The following is a 20,306-nucleotide window of genomic DNA, read 5'->3' as shown; positions in this document are numbered from 1 at the left end:
TAAACAATTACATTAATATTAATTATAACCTTAAAATATTAAAAACAAACAAAAAAAGAGACATTAGTGACATAGGCTTTTGTTTTAAAATGATGGATAATTAGTAATACTGATAAAATACTATAAAATGTATGTTATGGGCCAGGAACTAAACAAACATTCATTTAAACATTACAAAGATCCAGTGAATTTGTAGTGACTCTCCATGGTCCCGATGTGATAACTGAAACTCAAGAAGGGTAATTACCCCAAAGTTGTAGACTTAAGTGTTGGAATTTGGAATTAAATAGAAGCTTTCTACCACCAAAGCTGATTTGGTTCCGTTATTCTTTGCTATCTTCTAAAATAGCTCTGCAAGCATTTGTCTCATTTTGCCTCTCTTTCACCACCATTACTTACAATAGTCTGCAGGAGATGCCTCCACTTTTTGGTCAAAAATGTACCCTCAGATCCTTGGGATCAGACTGTAACTCTTACTACTGCACTGAAACTAGTTAACACAAATTTCATCTTACATAGGTTTAAGAAGAATGTAACTCATAAGGAACACTCCCAGAGAGATATGTTTAAAATCACAAAGGAGGAAATACATCTTATGCTACTCTTTGTGTAAATGTTAAAATGGGAATTAATAATGTGTATGCTGTGTGCACAGAGTGTATTTGGAAAGCTATGTAAGAACTTTGTGACTTTGTTCTCCGACTTGAGATTATGAGGGAGACTTACATCAGTAGGCCTTTTGTAACTTTAAAATATTTTATTTAATTCAGAAAATAAGATAAAATGCATATTTTTCCAGAAATATATCCACACTTATTATTCAGGTTGCTGCTATAGTAGACACACGTAACTAAGTTTCTTTCTAAACAATATCTTTTGTTAATGATCATGCTGATTCTTCCTCCCAGAATGCCTTTTTTTCTGCCAAAATTTAATTCATTTTTCAAGGTTATTTGAAGTTTAACATTTTCCCTGATTACCTCCACATCAACAGAAAACAACAACATATTCTAATATGTAGTTCTCTATTTGTGTATTTCTTATGCTATTGAGCTATTCTGGGTACATGAGTTATCACATCATAAATTCCTTAAAATTAGGAATTATATTGTTTTCATCTTTGTTCCACAAAGTCTAGTCCTATCCTGGATAGAGAAACACAATAAATTATTGAACTCTGGTTGAGTCAGTCCTCAGTGACATGTGAAGTGATTTCTTCCAATTACTCAACCACAATTCAGATTTCAAAGACTTCCATATAACTTATCTTTTCTTTTCAAATCATGCATCATAATCTCTTTCCCAAGACAGAGGCTTTATTATTTTCTTACAAGACTCAGGCGATCTCTTCTTCATGATTGTAGGAGAGAGTTAGGAGTTTTCATCTGTCTGGTTGTCACACAGGAAACAAATAAGGAACTACAAGATTACAAGATATGATGTGTGTAGATACATTCGTTTGTCACTGTAAAATGGTTTTATTTTTTAATACAAGTTTCTAAAAATCTTCAAACTCTTTTAAAGTTCTTTCAGTCTTTTTCCCTGTGATTATTAGTAGAGACATTTGAACATGTTTAGTATAAATTGTAAAAAGACCAAAAAAATTTTGTGTGTTTGTTAACCAGAGAAAATTCCTAATACTTTTTTTTTTTTCCAATGGAATTAGCACTCATCTCTGCCTACTACATACGAGTTCCTAGGTTTACCTTAAATCAGTTGTTTTTAGCATTTAGTTCTATTCCTAGTGATGCAATCAATAAAAGGAATCAGTGAGTAAAAGTTGCACATTAAATACTTCTTTTTTTTCCGGATTTATATATTCTTTGGAAAATGAGGTAAATATATACAGTGTAAGACATACAACCTGAGTTGCTTTTTATAGTAATTAATAGCAACATTGTTCCTGAACCATTTGTAGAAAGTGAAATCTTAAGGCAAGGTAAAGTTTCACATTCATTAAGTGTATCATTTCCATAAGCTTATCTGTCAATTCTGAAACCAGGAAAATAATAGAAATAATAATAGGCAAACAGGTAAAGTGAGGATATTTTGAAAAGAATATAAGTAAAACACTTAAGGCTTAAAACCCTTAAGTAAATTTTTATTATGATAGATTTCAAAACAATAAAAAATAATTGTCCCCAATTTGAGAGAATGATGTAATGGCTAATACAGATGACTTAGGTCATAGCTTAGAAATTTGTTAATGATAATAGATGAGAAACTATGGTTAAAACAACTTTCCAGACAAAACTACTGAGATGTGAAAAACACTGAGTGAACTACATACGACAACGGCACTTGAGCCATAAATCTCCCTCACCCTCCCAGATGGCTGTGTTGTCCAGTATAAAATATGCATGATAGATTTATATTCATTCCTTCCATGCAGTGTTTATGTAACTTTAGCTGGGAACCTAGGTCACATTGTTAATCTTCAGGGAGTCTTTTCTCTTAATTATTTTTCACACAATTCTGGAGAAGTCTGTATTGTTATTTAACTGATATTAAACATAAACAAAATAGTATATGTATAGAGATGAGTTATGAATACTGAAGTTTTGCCTTTGTCTCACCTTTCCCTCCTACAATTAAAATAATTGTGATTGTTTTATTTTTCACCATAAAAGTCTATGAAAATATGGTATACATCTAATAATACTCTCTGAACTATTTTTATGTGAATAGCCTTTGGTGTTGTTTTTCTCCTTTATAATTATTAAGATTAAAGAAGGAAAAGACAAAATGTAACGAACATGGTAGAATCTTGATGCATCACCTTGCATTTCGGATGGAGTAGAGAACCACTTAAAAATTTTTGCCTGGGCTTGAAATAGATTTTTATGAAAATGTTAGCAAATCCTTCAATTTTTCGACGATTTCTTTTGGTTTATGCCTCTGAATAAAAAATTTGGACAACTATAATAATTACACTTGCTAGATACCTTTTGGACAGCTTTTAGCACAATTTTTCTTTGTGTTGTGTTTCCCCTCCCTTAATATTGAGGTGTTTCCTTAATGTTGAAATGTTTGAAGGCAGCAGAAATGTGTAATATTAAATTCTGTCTGTTATATATTAAACTTATTTAAAAGTATATATAGTTAGCTGTTTTTTAAAACTCTCTCTACCATTTCCCTACCATGGTATTTTCATGATGCAAAAAATAACTTGAGAATAGGTCTGAGTGGATCTGGGGTGAGATCTATGGCATGATTCTGAACCCAGTGACTGCTGCTGGTGGTGGTGTTGCTGGCAGGCACCTCAGCAAAGGCCCTGCCTGCCCACTGTAGAACCAGGGCATAGCAGTCAGGTCAAAGTCAAAAGGAAAGGTGTGACCTTTCTCCTTTTTGTCTGTGCAAGAAGTCATTGACTGGTGGCCTGGGCTCTTGAGAGGGGCCAGTGATCTCCCCCATCTATGACATTCCGGAAGGGACCTAGGCAAGGCTCAGGAATGTTGACAGGTTTAATCCATGTGGAATATACCATGAGTTCACATCATTCAAACTGTCATTTAAAACTGTAACCAATGGAGCAGTGGAGAGTATGACAGTCTTGCCAGGAGTGAGAACGTTATGGCCACAATCTATGTAAATAGTTTCTTTAACTACTTCATGATGTCAAGAGCAAAGGTGAATACTTTTACTAGTGATCATCTTTGCTGACTATTATCCAAAGGCCAGTTTGTTTATGTTACTCGGTTGAGTGTCAGCCACTGGATTAAAAACTGGGTTGTTGGGCTTTATGGAGTAAACAGTGGGGTGAAACCCTGGATGAAGGCTAAAACTAGCCCATATAAATATGGAAAGGGGCTCATTAAAACCTCGCCTTTTGGAGTGTTCTGTACATTTGGGGGCTCTGGAGTTTAAATTTCTCTAGAATATGAGTTTGTTAAAAATGAAATCATGAGCAGTAACCATACTAACATGATGGGTAGCAGGTTGGTTCTGTTATAGTTGGAAAGGATCAGGGTGATATTCAGAATAACTACAGGCATAGCATTGGGTACCTAGGATAAATGCTAATACTGGTGAATAGTGGCCTTATATCAGCCCTGGAAAGAATGAATAACTTTCCCCAGAACAAATGTTTTCTGATATGGAATGCCATTTAAAACCTATGAAGGTAGTTTCACTCAGGCAATGAGTATGTTATAAATACCTGGCAGAGATCTGTGATGTTCAGGAGACATTTTGTTGCTCCATCTCGATTTCTTTCATATGACTGGTTTGTCTTTTGCATTAAGAAAATCTGATTCATCACAGGACAGTTAAGAGGTAAAATAGTACAAATTTAAAACCAACTCTTATTTCTTAAACCTCATGATTGTTATTCTTTTATTTAAATTTCTTTATTTTTATTGTAGTATAATTGACATACAACATTATTAGTTTTAGGTATACAATATAATGATTTGATATTTGTATATATTGTGACATGACCATCACAATGAGTCTAGTTAACATCCGTCCCCATACATAGTTACAGAATTTTTTTTTTTCTGATGAGAACTTTTAAGATCTACGCTCTTAGCAACTTTCAAATATGCAATACAGTACTATTAAGAGTCATCATGCTCTACATTGCATTCACTTTATTTATTTTGTAACTAGAACTTTGTACCTTTTGACCCCCTTCACCTATTGGCCCACATCCTACCCCCTACCTCTGGCAATAACCAGTCTGTTCCCTGTGTCTGTGAGCTTGGTTTTTAGTTGTTGCAGACATATTTTATGTTAGCAACCAGTGGTGATTTGGTGAAGTCAGAGTGGCCAGTGTAAGAAAGAAAGTTGGAAGAGGAATGTAATGGTGCTATGAGACATTATAATTTGGCCTGGATGTTATTAAATATAAGCAAAATAGAAAAGAGGAACTAAATGAGTTAGTATCGCATTCCTTTCTCTCTCTGTCTCTCTCTGTCTCTGTCTCTCTCTGTCTCACACACACTCTTTTAGTATTGCAGCAATTTACAGTTTTCAAAACTATATTTAAGGGTAGATACATCAGAAAAGGGCGAAAAAAATAGGTGTTATCTTCAGAAAAGTACTATATAAACTGTTGAAAATTATTAAAGAAGGTAATGTTGATAGAAGCTGATAGAGATAAATGTTTTATGTCTACTAATAGATATAACTGTGTTAATAAGCTATGAAAGTTGCGGCAAGTCAAAGGGAAATAAATAAGAAAGTGCTGTCTGTAGCTTTCATAAAGTGCGTTCTAGGAAAGGAGGTGTCACTTGAATGCAGGAGGTGAAAGATGAGCCCTGAAACTTACAGTAAGGCAAAGAAGAAAAGGGGATAGCAATCCAAGGAGCTGAGCTGATGGGTTCATGAAATTATTGTAGATCCAGAGATGCAGAGTGGGTTCTAGAGGAGAGTTAGCGGAGATGCGTAGAAGCAAGATGGGAAGGAAAAGACAAAGGGAATGTGCTCTATCACTGATGCAGTCGGCGGTTTCATCTCAATCCCATACGCCCCGTTTGGTTATGTTGACAAGTGAAAAGCACATTCGTCTGAATTTTTAAAGTAGTTAGACATTAGCCGATATAATATGAGTCATCTAAATTGCATGCTGCAAATAAAAATTAGATCAACCATTTAAATTGAAGCAATAAGAAATGACATTAAATTATTCAATGACAGGGAACTCTATCTAGTTAAATGTCATACACATTTTTAAGAAATTCACTTGTCAGAAAGATAGCTAACTGCTGAAATGATAAATAGTATGGTAAATGCAGAAAAAGGTCAATTATTAATCTACTGTTTTTGAAATCAGCCTCTTCTGGCATTTATTTTATTATAGCTGTATTATTCCCTTTTATTTATAGAATGAAGATGAGTGACTTTCGTGACATATGCATTTCTCATTCAGACTAAATGGAAATTAGGTTTAAATTTACATTTAAAGAAATCATAATACAGTGCTAATCAAATCCTTCTCTTTTAAATGGCTATATAGAAAGTCTGGTACTAAAATATACTTGGAAAGAAAAAAATACTGATATATTTATTATTAAATATTAAATAAATTAGCAAATAAAAGAGTTCATTGCAATGATATATAGTTGTCTATTTTGAATATTTTTAGCAGATGCCAAACTATTTTTGAATTCACTTGAATGAGTTCAGGTTGTAATCATGACAGCTAATTTAAAAGAATTTTCCAAAGGTACAAGAATACTATGGTCATAAAGACTGATAGCATGATGAAATAGAAATAAAAGTTTAAAAACTTTAGAATAACTGTTATACAACTTGTTAGCTCTATTAATTATGTTGCATAATTTTTAACCTTCAATTTACTCATCTGTCACTTGGTGACAATAACATTTACACCAAATTGACAGAATCTATTTAAAAGTAATAAAACAACTTGAGCACAGCGTATGTGCTCAATAAAGTCAATTTCCCTATCACCTACCTTTCTTGGATAAAATTATCTGCCTGACCACCCTACACATAATTTCTGACGAGCTTAGGTTAAGAGAACCTATTTATGTATTCATTTATTATTTTTTTCTAATAACAGAAATGGCTTTTGTTTAAAATAATATGTAAACAATTACATTACATTGCCATTGCTTGCATTTTTGTGGATGTATGTGATAAGCCAGGAATTAGAATTTTTCTGGGCATGTTTTGGTAGAAGTAAAGAAAGTTAACAATGGTTCTCTATAGGGAAGTAGTGCTTAACATAATTCCCAGTAATTTCCTTGTACAATGAGATATAATTCTGGGGAATCTAGGCAGATAGGGTAGAAAGGGGAGAGTATTCAGTGAGGGAAAATGAGAAAAGATGATAAAAGAAAAACCTTTACTTAGTGATTTTTCCTAAGATTAACCCTTCCTGAAGTCACAGATTAATTGTACACTTTCTAGCCTTACCCTATTTTCTTTATAAACTGAATAGAACATATAAGGACTTAGGTTTTTAGGAATCTGAGAATATTATATATTTTCATATTTTTCTCTTTGGAAGTAATATTTGAATACTCTATTTCTTTTATATGTTTATAATGCCTATAATATAATATTCAGACTATAATAGGTGATTTATGCATGGTTTTATTATCTAGTGATAATAATTTCATAAATTAATATTTAGTCTAAACAGTGCAGAAAAAATAAAAACAAAAAAGTTTTCTACTTTTTTTGGAAAATGTAAGCAATTATTTTTATTTAATACTCTATAACCAACTTAAGTGCATATATTTGTAAGGAGTGGTTTTAATTTTGTTTTCATTTTGCTTTTATCTTTTTATTACCCAATCAAATAGTAATTATATTCAATACTTACTTTGTGCTATGGGAAATAGAAGAGAAATATAGAATATGTCTTACGTCTGCAATAGGACCTAACACACACTTCAGCATGTGTCCTGAGTGGGTCTAGTGCTCCAGATTTTATGGTAACTGGATGGCAAAGTCTGCGTCAGCTTAGCTCAGTGTCTGAAGCTGAGACCTTCACCTCTACCACATTTTACCTATGGTATGTGCAAGAAGGAAACTTTCTGTTGTTATTGCTAAGCCAATGGGGGTTGTCTATTATCACAACATAATTTAACCTGTCTAACTAATAAGGACATTGATTCCTAGAGTTATGGTCCTACCTTAAAAAAGCACTTTCACATGTGACATCACGTTGTGGTTGGGTAATGGTGGTGGCTGGAAAAATGGTGAATCTGGTACAGTGTGGCAAAGCATTTGGTAAAACTCCAGCAATAGCTCAGGAACCAGAGAGCGTAACACATGGACATTAGTGGTATGTGTTGCATGCTTTTGGCTGCTTTTATTAAGGTTTTATGTGAAAAAGATGAGCTCAGGGGAGAATTGCCTGAAATGAAAGAGAATAGGGCAAGAAAGAGACTCTTCAGGGCTCGAAAGGGCATCTGATTCAGGACTTTATATAATAGAACATAAATCTGAGAACTAGTCGAGTGATGAGGGCCAGCTAATGCTAGCCCGGAAGCAAGGATCGAGTCACGTTCCTGCTGTCACACATTGTTCAAGTCTCCTTGGGGATGGATGTGATGCCAAGTAAATCCTTTTAGTTTATAAGTGGTCACTTAGACTTCTAACATTCCTTATGGGCCCACTGATCTCAGTTGTGCTTATTGGGCCTGCTCTGGACTGAATGTTTGGGTCCTACCAAAATCCGTATCTTGAAGCCCTAATCCCCAAAGTGATGGTATACGGCAGGCCTCTGGGAGACGGGGTTAGGTGAGGTCAGAGGTTGGGGCCTTCATGATGAAATTAGTGTCCTTATGAAAGGAGATTTCAGGGAACACTCTTTCTCTCCGTGTCATGTGAAGACACATCAAGAAGGTGGCCGTCTAAGAGCTAGAAAGGAAGCTCTCACTAGAATCTGACCATGCTGGCACCCTGCTTCTAGAACTGTGAGAAAATACATTTCTGTTGTTTAAGCTACCAGTTTATGGTATTTTGTCATGACAGTCCAGGCCGACTAAGACAGGGCATTGCACAAATTTCCTGTTTTACTGTCATCAAAAGATTCATGTCCAGTCTTTTCCTAGGAAAATGATATTGACTCAGAAAATCTGACTCTTACACAGTCTGTATCTCTTTGCTTTGCCTTACTTACCTTGCTCTCTTTTTCAGAGTTTTTATAGGTGGAAGTTTATATTCCTGATTTGATACCATTCTTAATTTCTAATGTAAACATTTAATGCTATATATTTCTCAGCACCACGTTAACTACATCCCACAAATTTCGGTATATTTTACTTTTCATTTTCATTCAGTTCAATTTTTTAATTTCCCTTTGACCCACAGATCATTTAGAAGTCTATATTTTCTCATTGTTTTTCTTTTATTGATGCTCAATTGATTCCATTACATTCAAATAACATAGTCTGTGTATTTTCAATTCTTTTATGTTTTTTTGAGGCTTGTTTTTGAACCCATGATGTGATCTGTCTTGTTGACTATGTCAGTGGCACTTCTAAGAGTATGTATTCTGCTGCTGTTGGGTGAAATGTTATAGAAATGTCAATGAGATCCTGTTGGCTGTCAGTATTGTTTAGTTCTTCTGTGTCCTTCCTGATATTCTGTCAAGTAATATCTGAGTGAGGTGATTTGATGTCTCTAACCATATTATAGATTTAAATTTTTTTCTTTTTTATTGATTTTTGCTTCAAGTATTTTGAAACTTTCTAGTTAGTGTCTACATATTTATCTTTTAATTGATATATTTAGGTCATTTGCATTTAATATAATTTGTGATATATTAGGGCTGAAGTGTGCCATTTTATTTTGTTTTCTGTTTTCTTCGTTTTCTGTTTTTATTTTTATATTCATATTTATTTTCTCTGACTTAGCATGGGTTACTTAAACAGTTTTTAGAATTCTATTTTTGATTTACCTATAGTATTTTTGAGTGTATCATTTCCTATCTAAATGTTTGCTCTAAATATTTAATTATGTATGTATAAGTTATTGAAGTCTACTGGTTTTGACATTTTAGTGGTTGCCATGTGTTAGGAAGGGAGGGGAAGGGTTTAGTGTGGGTATAAATGGTAACATAAGGAATCTTTGGGATGGAGGAACAGTTCTGTATCTTGATTTTGGTAGTGGTTACATGAGCCATGTGGTCATGATTGATTTTTTTTAAGTCAGGAGAAAATCTTATAAAAATTTCAAGTAATATAAAAAGTACTAATTTTAACAAAAAGATGGTATAAGCCAAGTAGTGACCATAACTGGACTTATTAGCAAACATGGTTGTATCTTGTAATTCTTTAATTTTCTTTTAAAATAACATAAAAATCCTACATAGAGTTAGTATCATACTTTCTTTTTTTTCCCTCATATGAATAGTCATCCTTATTTACAAGACATGATTAATATCTTTTGATTATTTAACTAAACATTATCTGCATAGATAATCAATCATGCATTCTAGTCCAATGAGCATGGGCTTAACAATATTAAAACAAATTGTTAGAAGCAGAATGACTTCTAACTTTCATGTAAAAAAATTATATTTCTGTAGTAATTTATAAGAGTAGAAAAAAGGGGAAAATATCATGGTACTTAAAATACCCATGTTACACTTACAGATTATTATGTTCCCTACTTGATGACATTTTTTGCAGAGAAATGGTTGATAAGTACACTTATATGGTAAGTGTCTTTTCAACAGATGCATTTCCATGGAAGGAGACTAAAATAACATATGACTGATGTAGCCTCTGTATCTTTAAGATCCACTTAGTATAATTTTGTGTTTTCTTTACAAAAATCATTGCTATTTGAAATTTAACATGAAAAAAAGACCATTTTTAATACTTGAAAGGTATTATCAGATTAAATAATATCATTAGAGGAGAGTTCAGCAGTCATACTTTTCAAAAGAGAAAAAGCATTACTTTCCATTCTGAATTTATACAAATGTACTATTACCATAAAATGTTCAACTAATACAAAGGTTTATAAAGATGGAAATAAATGTTACATCACTGTTTCTAGACTTAATTAAATTTTAATAATTTAGTAGTTATGTTTTCAGAAATTTTTTTTTTATTTTCTTTTTTCTTCCTCCTTACCTCCCTTTTTATCTATCTGAATATAGACATTTACACATACACACATATATTTATCAGGTTGCTGAAAGGGGACTGTTCCTACCTCATTTTTGTGTCAATACTGTAGAGTGTAAAACATTCAAAGTGGGTGTAAAACACTCTGCTATTCTGTCCGGTGTTCCTGTCTGTTCTGAGAGCGGTGTTGAAGTCCCCGGCTATCACTGTGAATGTCTATTTCTCCTTTTAGTTTTCTCAGTTTAGTGCTTCATGTATTTTGAAGCTTTTTTAGGTGATTTCATAATTAGGATTATCACATTATCTTGTTTAATAGATTCATTTATAATTATTTAATTTCCTTTTTAGTCCTCTGTATTGTATAAATTTGCTTTTAAGTTTACTTTCTCTGATTTTAGTAGAGCCATTCCAGTTTTTTTCTGATCAGTACTTACATGGTATATATTTTTAAACTTTAATTTTAATGTACTTATATTGTTATATTTGAAGTGAGTTTTTGTAGAAGCATATAATTGCATTATAACTCTTTATCCAATTTGACAATCTTGGTCTTTAAGTTAATGTATTAAGGTCATTTTTACTCAATATAGCTGTTGATAAGTTGAACTAAATTCTATGTTTTATTTTTTTTACATTTGCCTCATATTTTGATCTTTTCTTTCCCATTTATTGACCTTTAAAGGTAAAATAAACATCTTTTAGTATTCAATTTTAATATATACATAATGCTTTTGTGTACAGCTCTTTATATAGTTTTATTTCATGTGGTTGATCTAGAAGTCATAATATGCATGTCTAACTTTAATGTAATATAACATAATATGATATAATATAATATAATATAGTAACTATAATTTATGATGAGATCTTTGGGGATAATGCAATGGGATGAATATACTTTGCACTTGAAATGGATGTGAATTTTGGGATCCACAGGTAAGGTTTTAATGTATTGAAAGGTGGTTCTTCAAAAGATATGTCCTAATTCCTGGAACCTGTGAATTTTACATTTTTTGGAAATAAAGTTTTAAAGAGAGATTTAAATTTAGGATCTTGAGATGAGATCATCTTGGATTATCTAGGTGGGTATAAATGCAATGACATGTGTCTGTGTAAGAGTGAGACAGAGGGTTATTTTACTATGCTTCGGAGACATTTTAAACAGAAAAATTACCAAGAAAACACACAAAGATGGGAGGGGGGAAAAGTGGCATAAAACTGACAGTGAAAAAGGCACTTGTTTACAGTATGAGAGTTCAAATAAGAGGACAGAGATTTGCCTATTTGACCCAGGTGGGAACATAAATGTATGGCCACTAATGACCCCAAAATATCTTAAGTATTAATTTGGGTGATACAAAGAGATGTTAGTGAGTAGATGATTTTGCAGATGCAGAATTCATGGGCGATAAAGAGCAACTGCGTATTCCTTGAGACGAGGCTAAGTGCTAAAGGAAGGCATGCAATGATGCTTGTGATACCTTTGTAGCACATTCAGTTCCGTTTTGTTTAGCATGTCCTCCTACCATAGAGTTGGCCGGAGACACAGGCCATGCTTTTGGATTTCTAGTACAAGGAAAGAATCTGTGTATAATTTATCCAACACCGTCTCCGCAATCCTTAATTTTGGCATTCCACTGATCCAGAGCCCAGTATTCATAAGGAAGTACAGTCTATTTGTCAAATAGATTATTTAAATGAAAGCTAATCAATAATTCATATCCATTTAAAAAGAAAAGTAACAAATCAAACAGTCCAAAGCTGCTACGCCAGCAGCTTTACATTTATTATGTCACTTAATCTCAAAACAGCTCTGCAGCAGATTCTATTGCTATTCTGCCAGACGTGAACTCAAGACTCAGAATGGTTCATCAGCGTGCCCATGATTTCATAGACACATACGGTGGAGAATGCTTAGTAAAACTCATATATGTCAAACTGCAAAGTTCATGACTCTTCCTTGTATCATCTGCCCTCTGCCACTTCCACGTATCCGTGTCTTTGATTTAACAACAAAACTCTTTTTGCTCTCTACAATTAAAGCTATGGGGCTGCTTCCTGATATCACAGTTTACCCTGCCAGCTTGGAAAAGAAAAAGACAAAGCGGCTGATCATTTTCAAAAGCTTGGTTTTCTAAATAAGCTTCTGCTAGGAGATACCTTAAGGGAGTGTGTCTTTTACTTAGAGTGTGAAATATTAAATCACATGTGCAACATGAGACAACAGGACAGTTTTGAAATAATTAAGCCTAGTGATTACTTTTATATCTCTGCACTGAGTGAGTGTGTGTGTGTGTGTGTGTGTGTTTCCTAAAGCAGAAAGAGAGAGAACAAAAGTTGATGGTCATGCGTTTGTGTTTTCTAGTGTGAAATCAGCAAGTGACTTCGTTTCAATTATAGAGAAATGATTTCCTGCTATAAACATAAATTGTTCTTTAAATCTAGCAATCATTCTGCACTTGCAATAAGTATACTGTTTTAAAGTTATTTGAAATAGTGTCAAACTTACAGAAAAATTTCAAGCCCCACACAAAGGATTTTTTCCCCTCTGCCATTTGAGAATAAGTTGCGCATCTCATGTTCTACAAACAACATTATTGTGTAAAACCACAGTGTAACTATCAAAATCAGGACACCATCATGGATATTTTACTATCATTTTATCCTCAGACTCTTTTCAAATTTCACCAGTTGTCCCAACAGTGTCCTTTATAGCAGAATGAGTGCATTTAAAATAACTTGTTGAATTTAGTTTCTGTATCACTTTAATCTCCTTGAATTTGAACCCATTCCTCAGTCTTTCCTTGACTGTCATGGCCTTGACACTTTTGGGGATTATAAGCTGGTAATTATGTAAAATGTCTCTGGATTTAGATTTTTCTGTTTTTTTCTTGACTAAATTGCGTGGGAATATCGGAAAAGTGATGCATTTATTCTACTTACTACATCTTCTTAGGTGTGTTCTGTATCAGTTTGTACCATGGTAGTGATGTTAATGCTGAAGATCTATTCACCCTGGTATCAGTAAATTTTCTCCACTATAAAGTTAATCTCCTTTTCCTGATACGCAATAACAATAAGTATTTTTGAGGGCAGAAACCTAAATACCTTTTGAATATGCTATTTCTTATTGAACTTTTAAATAGTTATTTTCAAAGTTGATATCCACATGGACTGAAGCTTTTCTATTTTGTTCAGTGTGTTATAATGATATGAAAGATATAGCTCACATGTAAAACACTTCTGAAATGCTACTAAATTTTTGTTCAGATATGTGGTCAAATTGCACATTATAAAATGAGAATAGTTGTGGTATAATCAAGTAAGTCCTTATACCAATAGCTGCAAGAAGATTGGTTGCTCTACAATTAATTCCAACTGGTTTTCACAATTTTCTATTATTCTCCTGATGCATAAAATAAATATTAAGATAAGAAATCATGTAACTTAGCATTTAGTGTCATAAACTGAACTGTGTCCCTCTAAAATGCCTATGTTCAAGCTCTGACTTCCCTCCCATACATCAGAATGCAGAATGTGACTGTATTTGGAGAAAGAGCCTTTAAAGCAGTAATTAAGTTAAAATGAGGACATTCTGAGGGACCCTATTCCAATCTGACTGGTGTCTTTATAATAGGATATTAGGGCTCACAGAGAGACAACAGAGGTATATGTGCATTGGGAAAAGACCACGTGAGGACACAGAGAGAATGTGATCATCTGAAAGCCAGGGAGTGAAAGACTTTAGTGCTGAAACCTTGACCTTCAACCACTAGCCTCCAGAACTGTGGGAAAATTTTTGTTGTTTAAGCTATCTTATCTGTGGTACTTTGTTTCTTGCGGTAGCCCAGAAAACTAATGTTGTTTATAAAAGCATTTTGCCTATAAATAACATAAACAAAAGACATGTTTCCTACAAGATGGACAGATTTTTCACTAAATAATTAAAAATAATTTGAGATGCCATACACAGTTGTTAGAATTTCATGTTTTAGCATATTTCTGGAACGGTAGCTCCTCTATTACCTTGACCCTATTACAGTTAGGTACTTAAAGAAGATATCTTCAAAATGATTTCAAGCAAAATAATATTAAAATAAAAATATAAAATAAAAGGCATGAAAGGAAGATTACTATTCTAGAAGTCAATAAAGTTTATGAATAAAATGTTTGTATGATATATTACTTTGCAAATGTCATACTTTGATTAAATGTATAGCTCACTTAGCTAATTATGCAAATGAGCAAGTCCAATATATAACTTGACCCTCATAATTGCTAATGTATATAAGATTGTCAACAACCTAGAATATGCACGAGATAAATCTATAAAATATGTTATGTGAGTAATAAAATATGTAAAATCAAGGCTTAAAGTATAAAGTATAGAGTTTAGTCAGTAAAACTTGGCAAACATTATAATTAAACAATTTACTGAAGGAGCAAAATATGCAAAAAAGAGCAAGGAACCTTATTTATTAAACTGTAATACTGGATCATCGATAGATAGTTTTGGATAATTTGATTTTTTAAAAAAGCTGTTATAATAATTTATTCTACTCCATCAGCAAATTATGTACCTCAATCATTGATTTATATGAAAAATTAATTGGCTAATTATGGGATTTTATGATTGCAACAAAGAAAATTCATTGAGATACTAAAGAGTTTATATCCATAATTTTGAAATTTTAAGTGGTATCTTAGAGGTATTTGCAGCTTGCTACTATTAAATTCCCTTCAGATCTCTCCCATACACACTTCTTTTTAGCAAATATCGAATGGCAGATTATTATGGGCTACAAAATTAAATGCTTAAATAAAAATGAGTAATAATAACAAGCTATTTTGAGGATTTCACATATGATCATGACCTAGTGATAGGTGCCACACTACCTCTTCCCCCATATATAACCTTGAACTGGACAGAAAACACAACAAAGCAGCTGTTTTCAGAAACTGGACTACAGGGAGCATATGACTCTTATTCCTGAGAAAATCTAAACTCACGCAGTGAGCCCCATGATATCTCTAGTTCTTTGAATAAAGATAATTTCCCAACCACAGAGTAGTAAATTAGGGACCAAGAAGAGCATAATGGTTTTACTGAGCTGAGGAAACAGACACCAGAGTTCAAGTCAGTGGGATAGATAAAGGTTGTTGTGCAGAGAGAAGACTCAACTGCTGTGCGTGGTTTTCCATCAGAGATTGGATGGGGGCTACGATGCATGGTTGTATGGTGAGACTACAGGAAATCTTACAACAGAGTAAAAACTATAGGGTTAAAATGTAAACAGAAATACTAGGGATCGAGCAATCCTGGGGGGCACTGAGGTATTGATAAGCTGAATAAAGAGACCATGCTAACTCCCCATTATCATTTCTGCATATATCTGATATACTAGAGAGGTTGAGTCCTATGAGTCATGTCCATGCCCTAGAATAAGACCTATTCCATGTCAACCTTTAAAGCCTAAATTCTACCCTAATGAGACATGCAGGTATTTGAAGTTTAGTACTCACAACTTGTAGGGCTTTGAAAAATACCTCGGGCTTTCCAGAAATCTGTCCAACAAAGCCTAAAATCAAATCTACAGAAGTTTATTGAATGAAACTTATCACTTTTCAGGAGGTAACATAATATAAAATTTTTATAATGTATCATTAATGATGTTCAGTATAATTACATTATTAGACATGCAAAGAAACTGGAAAGTGGAAGTCATAGTTATTTTTTGTTTGTTTTAAAGCAAAGAAAGCAGTTATTAGAAAATTATTTTGAGTTGGCATAAAGTCATATTTATATGCATAAAGTTAAAAGAAAGTATCTTGATAAAATTAAAGGAAAATATGACAAAGAATCTAAATAGAAAAATAAAAATCATGGAAAAAATGGAAAATCAAGAATTAAAATTTTCACAATCACTAACTGGGCTTCAAAGAAGCTTGACTATGGCAGAAGAAAGGTTCAGTGAACTTGAACGCAGAGAAGCAGATGGTCAGTTTTCCATGAGAAATTCAGTGTGAGTGTTCACATTGCGTATGAATGGGAGAGGGTAGTAGGTAATAAGACGTGGATGAGAGCTCACAGCCATTTTGAGATCAGATTAGGTTTTCTCTGTCAAGTATGAAATAGTGTTGGAAGCAGAGGCCAAAGAAATTTGCTCACCAAAATGCTTAGGAGACTCAAAAACTGAAGGAAAGATGGTGAAATCAGAATCCAAGAAGTGATGACCAAAATTTCTTATTGATTAACTAGGTGTAGGAAAAAAGTCTCATTAATTTGTTTAACAAATAATTTTTGAATGCCTGCCATGTATCAGGAACTGTTTATGATGTTGGAGATACAGAAACATTCTCTGAAATGTTATTTAAAAGTAACTAACACATTTGCCATTATTTTGGTCACTGTGAGTATGCCTGGTGGAGATAGCATGATAGGAAAAAACCCTGCAATATTCAGCAACACCTAGTAAACATTGCAGTAATTTTTCCTGGAGAAGTTATCTGTGGAAAAATATCCAGTTGTGTGTATAAAAGTTTACAGTCTATCAGTTGAAAAAGTGGAGAGTCTAAATGTCTCAAAATAAAGGGTTGATTTAAAAACACATCAATACAATTATAGTAGTAATTCCTAAAATCAATTGAGGAGCTTGATAAGGCTACAGGTTTTCCTCTTTCACTCAAACTAAATGAGTCAGCATTTCTGGTGGTAGATCCTGAAAACCTGTATTTTTTAAGCAGTTCCCCAAATGATTTTTATGCAAGAGCGGTCATTGATCCATACAATGAAATGGTGTGTGGGCCTCTAAAAGCCTGTGGCAGAATAATTAGTGACATATAAAATATCTAAAATATACTGTTAAACAAAAGAGCACCACTAAGGAGTATGTGCATCATAATATAGTTTTTATTACGTACAAAACACACACACAGACATACACACACACAGAAACACAGACACAATATCACAGAGTAGTTTTGTTAACACTTAAAAGAGCAAACCATTTAAGAATTAGCATTATAATTAATGTAAATTATGAGATAAGACTAATATTTAGCAATTTATACTTAGAAGGCTATGTCAAGATATGCACATGCTTCTGTTTTTCTTGTTTTAACTTTAGAAAAACATAATTGAGAGAAAGAGGTCTTTTAAATGGCCTTCCTAAGAAGGCAATATTTTGAAATTGTAGATAGCTGTAGGGGTGCACATCCTAAAAATAGAATGCCACACCACAGTTCCATTGCCTTGAAAGATTATTGTTAGAGCAATATGTAACGCGTGCTACTTAGTGCAGTCTGGTAGCGCAGCTAAATGAATGACTCTGGTGGCGAAGATTCAAACCTCAGCTCCTAATAAACAAGCTAAGGCCATTTACCTTTCAGAAAGCCCTCAATACACTAAATCATTAAGTCGAGACTCAAGAACATTTAATAGGAGGTAGAAGACCAAATTCAGATCGAGGATGCCAGTGAAGTAGAAAATAACCCTCAAACCTTCTGATACGCAATTAGTTACCTGTAAAGCACTTTTACTTATGCTTTGAAATATGACTGACATTATGGAGGCAGTTTCTTGTAAACTATATAAACTCCGACCTATCACAAATATTTGGCAAATGTATTCCTGTTTAATATTTTTGTCAACAGAGTTTGGCCTACAAAAAATGTGTAGTATATAATTTAAAAAAATTAGCATACAACAAATCCCCGCAATGGAAAATGCTAATGAACATAATTATACTTGGGGTGAGTAAACCTTACTTCAGGGCTCCGTAGTGACTCAGATCATTGTTATGAGTCTCTGTTCTCCCTGCGTAAGTATTGCTCCCATAGAGGGTGTTGAGGATGATTAAATACCAATTCATTGAAGAAATCACATTCTAGGTTTTTTTGGTTTGTTTTGTTTTGTTTTTAAATATGTCTTTATTGATTTCAGAGAGAGGAAGGGAGAGGGAGAGAGAGAAATAGAAACATCAGAGATGAGAGAGCCATTGATCAGCTGCCTCCTGCAGGCCCCCGACTGGGGATCGAGCCCGCAACCCAGGCATGTGCCCTGATGGGGGATCGAACCCTGATCGCCTGAATCCTAGGTTGATGCTCAACCACTGAGCCACACCAGCTGGGCCACATACTAGGTTTTACTGTTGTTTAGTTTTATTCATATTTGTTTTGTTTATAGATTCACACTTATCGGTATATGATATAAATAGAATTTTTTAACATGGAGAAAAATATGTTGTCTACCCACGGGTATAGTTATTGAGGGTTCCATATTATAAGTTGAAAAATAGTGACCAGTTTATTTTTGGAATAGAAGAAGAAAACAAAGCATCAAGTTGACTGATTTGCTCCGAAAAATTATTCAAGCTATGAGAAAATTTCTCAACCCACTTCAATCTGGGCTCTTGTATAGAATCGACAACAAGAATGGATCACTGATGTGTGATTCCTGAGACTAAAATTTTAAAGTTTTGTTACAGGATATCTGAGCATATTACCAATGTCTAGTCTACAATGAGTGCTGAATAAATGATGTTGCCACTACTTGTTGAAGTAGACATCAAGTGAGTTGAGAAGCAGCTAGAGCAGAGATTGAATATAAATCTGAAATTTTAGCTGTTTGACCTTAGGTAAAATTACTTAACTTTTTTAGATATCATTGCACACTTTAGAAAACAACAACAACAAAATGAAGTAATACTCAAGCTTTGGAACTTAGATGTATAGTTTTGCCATTCTCAATTGCAGTTTCCTTAGGCCCAAAATGAAAATGGTTTTACTAACTTCAGTATATATTTATGAAAATCAAATTTAAAATGATGCATATGTATTTATAACTTAAGTGGTGCATAATATATGTTGTTTTTGAACATGCTGTATTGTATGCTGAATGTATATGCAATTTTTAAGGCAATATTGAAAATATGCAAGTATTTAATATATGGGATATTTTTCTTTTTCTCTTTTCTTGTTTCGACTTCTACAACTAATACCAGTACCTTTAGGAGTAAGAAAGCTAGAGAATGTGATGAGATATACATGTCTCATGTCAGATTTCAGAAAAGAAAGTAATGTTAAATTTTAAGAAATGTGCAGTCTCCTACAATTTTAATAATATGTCATAAAAATATAAAAATTCTTCTACAGTCATTTTTGTGCCTTAAAACATAGCCTTAGATAACATCGAGATGGATGAATTTTGATCTAGAAACACATTGGTGAGCAGAGGGTTTAGGAATACAGCTGGTTTAAAGTAATCTTTCTGTACTTTTTGATTGGAGTTCTGGCTTCCAGTGCTGAACTCTTTCTGTTTAGACCTCTGCTCTGCATAGGACTGTCAAATTTATTTTTTTATATAACATCAATGTGAGAGAGACACATTGATTGGTTGCCTTGTGGCCGGGATCGAGCCTGCAACAGAGGTATGTGCCTTTGGCCAGAATCAAACCGAGGACCCTTCAGTCCTCGGGCTGATGCTCTAACCATTGAGCCAAACAGGCTAAGGCAGGACTGTCAAATTTAAAGTAAGACATTCTTCTTCAGCTCTTCCTTAGTGATTAAATAAGTAATCATTTCAGAAATAGTTAGAACCATCAAACTTTCTAATATGCTAGCCCACCCAAAGGAAATACTGGTTTTCAGAATAAGCATTGGGAATAGTCAGTCTGGTTAAGTTGCCTTCCGTTACTCTTAATTTTTTTAATGCTAAACTCAGAGCAACTCAGTTGCAATGATGTCCCA

This window comes from Miniopterus schreibersii (assembly GCF_964146895.1).
Source record: "Miniopterus schreibersii genome assembly, chromosome: 4".
Taxonomy (NCBI): domain Eukaryota; kingdom Metazoa; phylum Chordata; class Mammalia; order Chiroptera; family Miniopteridae; genus Miniopterus; species Miniopterus schreibersii.
The sequence above is the reverse complement of the archived record's forward strand: the minus strand, read 5'-3'. Positions refer to the sequence as shown.